The sequence below is a fragment of the Perissodus microlepis genome, chromosome 16 (assembly GCF_051167445.1).
Source record: "Perissodus microlepis isolate ML-2025 ecotype Zambia chromosome 16, ASM5116744v1, whole genome shotgun sequence".
NCBI classification, from domain to species: domain Eukaryota; kingdom Metazoa; phylum Chordata; class Actinopteri; order Cichliformes; family Cichlidae; genus Perissodus; species Perissodus microlepis.
This window is the reverse complement of record NC_140476.1, coordinates 26,430,524-26,437,409: the sequence shown is the minus strand read 5'-3', so window position 1 is coordinate 26,437,409 and position 6,886 is coordinate 26,430,524.

Genomic DNA, 6,886 nt, shown 5'->3' with positions numbered 1-6,886 from the left:
TTCATACCATAAAGGCTCATATAGGGCTTCACCACCTTGAACTACACCAGATTAAAAGCAATAAAGCTAAACTCTCAGAATTTCAGTGTTTCTCATTGATGGGAGTAAAGTTTAACAAAGCAGACCAGTAGCCGCATGAACTAGCCACTGTGTGTGTGTGTGTGTGTGTGTGTTTGTACTGCTTCCAGTAGTTCCTGAGTACTAATTTCCAGCAGTGTTTTCTCAGCTGCAGTTTCCATGAGAGGGAAGAGAAAATGTTTTCATGGATTTACTGCCATTACACCTCCTTATCCTCCTCCGCTTTAGTCCTCCACGCTCTTGTCCTCTCTGGTCTGTGCTCCGTGTTGACTTCAGCTGACTGCCTGACTGAAAACACACCTGGTGCTGGGATAAGGTGTAGTCTGTTTCTGGAGGCTGAGTGGTTCTATTCATGTTCCTGAGTGCTGACACAGCAGAGAGTTTGACACCGGCCGACCTTGTTGACAGAAGTTAAAGCTGCTTTAAATCCTTTTTTTTTTTCTTTTTCCCCCCCCCAACATCTGTTCATCAAGTTCTTAAACACTCATTGAAATAAAACTAAAAAGCACAAGTAGAAATTTTTCTTTGGCTTTTCTCATGTGTCGTCACATCTGGTGCTGTCAAATATTTGGTTGTATTTCAGCCCGTTTTGTAAGCACTTGACAACGTTTCAGTGCTAGCTTGGTCAATTTTCTCGTCAATGTTTTAACCCTTTTTCATCTTTTTTCTATGCAACACGAATCTGATGTAGTCTGGTATATTGCCATACCTAGGGTGTTTTTGCCCTAGCTTTTCCTATAGCTTCACTGATACTTGCCTTTTTTTTTTTTTTAATTCAATATTATCAACATTCAATATAATATAGTATTTATAATATTTATATAGTGCCAAATCACAAAAGTGGTTGCCTCGAGGTGATTGGTATTGTAAGGTAAAGACCCTACAGTAATACAAAGAAAACCCCAATAATTATATTATGAGCAAGAATTTGGTGACAGTGGGAAGGAAAAACTACCCTCTAACAGGAAGAAACCTCCAGCAGAATCAAGCTCAGGGAGGGGTGGCCATCTACTGGGACCGTTTGGGATCTGGTTGTAAGGTAAAGACCCAACAATAATGGGTTAGGGTTTTATCAGATTCTCTGATGCAAAGTGTCAATATGAGGCCCGGTGGCCAGAATCGACCCAGCAAAGACTCCCATCCGGCCCGCTAGACAGCTTCGGAAAATATGATGAGGACATACATTTTTGGACTTTAAGTTATATTATCAGACATTTTACAGCTTTTTTCTGCTAATAAAGACCTCCCCCCACAGCCATTCATATTACACCGAAACTGTAATAGACAGAAAATAATAGACAAACAATTAAATGTCAGAAAAGTTCCTGTTTTTTACTTTCAAATTTAGATATTTCAGTTCAATCAACAAAAATTTTGTTTTGAAACCACAGGACAGTCTGGACAGTGAGCTACCAGAACTTTGTAATTTTACAAATTATCATGTAAAAAGACTGAGACGTGCTGTAGAAATTGCTTTTCTCTGTTTTATATTATATATATATTATATATCTCAGGGATTCAATATGTTAATTAAAGATTTTTATGATGACAGAAAGAACAGTTTCACTCGCCCGGCCCGCATTAAGATCAAAGTGGGCTGAATGTGGCCCACATACAGTTTGACATCCCTGCTTAATGTATCTCTGTAGCAGGTGTAATCCAATATTTTGGTTATGTTGTTTCACATGTTTGTCAGAATTACTCTGATGTCTTAGCCAGGGTTTAATCTATATATCTCTATCTATAAATCTTTTTAAATCTAGTAATTTTGTAATGTGTTAGCAGTTTTTTATGTTATCACCTTACATTTTAGCTCTAGTTTTTGGACTCGTGGTTTGAAACCATAGTCACCTAGCAGGGATTGATATCCCATTGATATCCTGACCTAGGTTTCTAGGCCAGGGCTTGGTATTAGTGTTTTGGTTGGTTTAAGCCCTAGTTTGGTCAGTTATGACATAATGTTTAGTCCTTTTTTTCTGTTCTGCTGCCTTTATTAATTTTTCTTTCAATATTTTCCAATCTAATGTTTTTCTAGTATAATTCAAACCCTGATTTGAGCCAGTATCCACTGATGCTTTGTCGCCAGTTCAGTCTGGTATTTGCCATATTTTGGTCTTCTAACCTTTTGATGTTGCAGTCCTGATTCAGATTAGTTATTATTTTTAGCCCTAGTGTTTTTCCATCTTGTGATGTTTTGGCATAGTTGGCTAAATATCTGTTTGTTAGCCACATTCTCTGAATTTTTTTTGGCCACTATTTCTTGTTGGTGTTGGGGCACTAGTTTTAACCAGGGTTTCATCCAGTACCAGTGCTTCAGTTATAGTTCATTCCAGTATTATACATATCCCTCATTTGGTCTGATATATGCCCTGATTTTTGTGTCCAATCCTTTTTTCCTGTGTTTTAGATCATGATGTTGTCTTAAATTTAGTGGTCTTGGAGTTGTGCTAATAGGGGTTTCAGGGTCTTGTTTAACACTTGGTGGTGTTAAAGGTTAAATAAAATTTCTCCAGTGTTAACAACATCAACAAATGATTATGGAAATGTGGAATCTTTTTTTCTCTTAATGATGTTATTTAATGCTAAAATTAAACAGCTTAAACGTACACAGAGCTACTCTGGCAGGATTTTCTCTTGTGTGTTAATCATTGTGATAAGGCATGTAAAAGTTTGTTCTATGCAGCACACAGCGTCACAGGAAGCGGTGCTCTCCAACTCAAATATGGCCAGCCAAATCTCCAAGCGTCCAACACGGAAAGTAATCTGACATCATCATCAAAACACACACGCACAGGACTACCAGGTCGGTTCCCACAATAACTCAGCGAGTGTTTGTCCAACTTGTTGCTCCATTTCACATAATGAAACAATAGAATGCACACGCAGTAAGTGATTCCAGTGGTTTATGGAGCAGTGCTGCGTCAATGCTGACCTCCAACTGCCCACAAAATGGAGAGAGAGAAAGAGGTAAAAGGGGGACTACATAGAAATGTCCTCCTCTAATAATGTTCAAGTGGAAAGTATCTAAGGTCATTTAGGTAATTACAGTAATAGAGAACATTTTAACTATTGGTCTTTTCCAGACTGTGAGAATTTCTATGTCTGATGGTTACACTTGTATGTAATTATATACAGATTTATATAGAGAGGGATGTGATGATGTCCAACAGTATAATGTGTAAGGTTTGTGTAACAGGTGAATTACTAAAGGTAGACCTGAAACACAAACGCCTAGCATTACATTTTTTATAAGTGTCACTGATCACATGGACACATAAAGTAATTTAATTTTCATGTCCCCCATAAAATGAACCATGCTAACCTCATTGATCCTCTCACTTTTCATCTACCGCATACACACCATTGTTGCTTCTGTAGAAATTAAGAGGGTAAGTAGCAACCAGGTCCTGCTAATCAAACCAACTCTATAAAATCAGAAGTTTTGGCAGTTTGTAGGTGTGCAGCATTCTCAGGTGTCTTAACACATTTTCAGCATTCAGCAAAAACAAACACCTCATAGGAGCTGTCAGTGGCGATGGTGAAGGGGTGATGATTTGGGCTAGTTTTGCAGCTGCAGGGCTTGGGCACCATGCAGTCACTGAGTTGACCATGAACCAAACCAAAACCAAAGTGTTCTAGAGTCAAATGTGAGGCCATCTGTCTGACAGCTAAACTTGGCCCATATGGGGTAATGCAACAGGTCAGTTATCCCAAGCACATCGGCAAATCTACAACACAATCGCTGAAAAATCAATGAATCAAGGTGTTGCAGTGGCCCAGTCAAAGTCCAGAGCTCAAATACTGTAGTGGGACCTTGTAAAGAAGAGTGGGCCAAAATTCCTCCTCAACAATGAGAGACTGATAAAGTCCTACAGAAGCAATTACTTCAACTTACTTATAATTACTGCTAAAGGTGGTTCTACAAACAATTGAATCATGGCATGCACTTTCACAGGGCCGCACAGAGCCCTGGGAAAATATTTTTTTCACAGGACTATGTTTGACCTTTTTTCTGTTTTCGACACCAACTGGATGGATTACTGCGAAATTCGCATTCCCACTGGGATGAGATTAATTGTTGGTTATGCCCAAGATGTGATTTGTTGCCAAACAAATAGGTTATCAGCAAAATCAAGAATAATCTTCACGAATCACATGGATTTAGATGGGTGTAGCTACCGTGACGTCACTGGTTTGTGAACTCCTTGAGAAGAAAGTTTTCACTGTCATCACATCACAGTGTTGGCGTTTTCAAACTGGAACCAGCAAGCACGTTTGTTAGCTAACAACTTAAAAATCATGAGTCATTAGCCAAGACGTATATCCAGTTAATCCTGCTTTCTGACTCTTAGAATGACCAAAATGTATAAAATGGAAATAATGTTATATTAGGTATGAACCAAAATGAGTGAGCCCATCAGGAAAGTGCTTACTGCAGTCAGAGCTGAGAGCCCTTTCCCCAAAGACTTCTACAGGGTTTTTCATGCAACAGGTATCACCCCCTGGTGGCCATTAAAAGGCATTACCTGAATTGGCTTTGCTTCTCAGAGCCAGAGGCTACATTCATCTTTTACACTATGGTGCAAATTAGCCAGATATAAGCATCACTGCTGCTGAGTAGATTTTTACTTTTGAGGTAGACTTTCACCTACTGCTACAGAAGACAAAGAAGAGTTTCTCATGATCATCAAGAAATATTTTTGTGTGTATTGAACCTGGCCAGAGTTTCCCAGTGTGATTATCAGAGACAGATTCGATGAAAATTATATGCACAGAAACATTAATATCACCACCTTTTTCTGTCTTACCGAAGGCATGGATGAACTTTAGGCTTCAGTTCACAAGGTTAGCAGACCAGCTGCTATCTAGAGCTTAATTTATTGAGTATAGTATAGTCAGTGTCGGGAAGGTTACTTTTAAAATGTATTCCATTACAGATTACAGAATACATGCCCCAAAATGTATTCTGTAACGTATTCCGTTACGTTACTCGATGAGAGTAACGTATTCTGAATACTTTGGATTACTTAATATATTATCATGCTTTTTACAACTACGTGAATGTACTATTGCTGTGATTTATTACTGTTACTGAAGGTCCGCGGCTCCGAACCATATTAAAGGGACCTCTGACTAATACGGCGGGTTCCGTGTCGGGCTCGTAGCCGAAAAATAGCTTTACTTTGTTGTCTGGGTCAACTTTGGTTGCGAGAGACAAAGAGAGGCGTTGAATGGCTGCTCCAACGGAACTTATTGTTTCGGAGGAAAACACGAACACAGTGTACAGTCGAGTCTTAATAGCTTACTTACAGCTGGGCTCGTCAGGCACTCTTCTTGGCTGCAGTGGTTATTATTATATTTACATGCTTCCAGCTCCCGTTTTTGCTCGATGACAGCTCGTACTTTTCCACTCGCCTTTTTCTCCCTCCTCGCGCTCACAGACACGTAACGGGTATGGCAGTCCATTATCCCTGCAGCACGGACTACACTGCCCATGAGGCTACATTCTTTAGAGCTATACCTGTAGCATTCTGCCTATTAGCTTAGCATAACAACAACAACAACAAAAAGGCGCTCTCTCACCCAGGAAACACGCAGAGAGAGAGAGCGTCACCCTGTAACCATGGCAACCGTAACGCTGCCACCTGGAACAACAGGACGTAGCTGTCAAACAAAACCCAAACAGTCCTGACCCGCCACAATATGAAACAGGAAAGTACCACCGTGTAATCCATTTATTTCAACAAAGTAACTGTATTCTAAATACCACCTTTTTAAACGGTAACTGTAACGGAATACAGTTACTCATATTTTGTATTTTAAATACGTAACGGCGGTACATGTATTCCGTTACTCCCCAACACTGAGTATAGTAGATGAGTTTTCTTCAGACCACATAATACAGAACCGTGACACAATGTAATGTTCTCATGGTAATGTAATGTGACTCAGGTCCGTTGTGGATAAGCCCGTGTTCCAAAAGTTGAATCAGTGCACAGGTTCTGTTTCCTGTTCAACTCTTTTCTGGGGAAGTCACTGCACAGAGAAGCAACAGTGACACCTGCTGCCCTTCTTAAGATACACAACCATTACAACCCATTAAAAAGCTCCAAATTATTTCAATACAGTTTGTTGTTTTTGTTTTGTTTTTTTATTTGTGTAAAATTTCCAAGAGCATAAGATAAATGCATCAGTTTTATTTGTTTGCTTTTTACTGTGGGAATACATATTACATATAACAAGTAATTAATGATCTAATTAACTTTAACGCATTAACAGTATAAACCGTTTTTTTTTACTGAGGATTTCAGCGGGCACCCAATCCTTGATATATTCTGAGCTCTTTTCAGAGACTTTATAAACCCTGTCTGCACGTATTTATCTTGTCAATCCAACTTTTCTTAAGCTCCTGTCTCCTGCACAATTTTCAGCCAGATGACACAGTGAGTGAACAGTGAGTGAACAGTGACACCTGCTGGTCAAAGTGTGAATAACTAAGAAAACATCTACAGCTGTGTGTTTACGTTCTGGAGTCCATACAGAGCATTGAGGTGGACGATCATGTTTTCAGCGGGGCTATTGCCACCTCATGTCCCTCTGGATGCACCCCTATCCAATCTCCAAAAACTCAGTTTGACACACAGAAAAGCAACAGTGTTGAGAAACCATGAGATTGAAATGCTTAAAGTAATTGAAAGAGTTAATACTTTGTGATTATTTCTTTTTTCTGAATCTTGTCAACATCTTTGTATACTTTGAATTTAACCTGCTGCGATGTTTGTAAAACTCACAGGGATGCACACACATC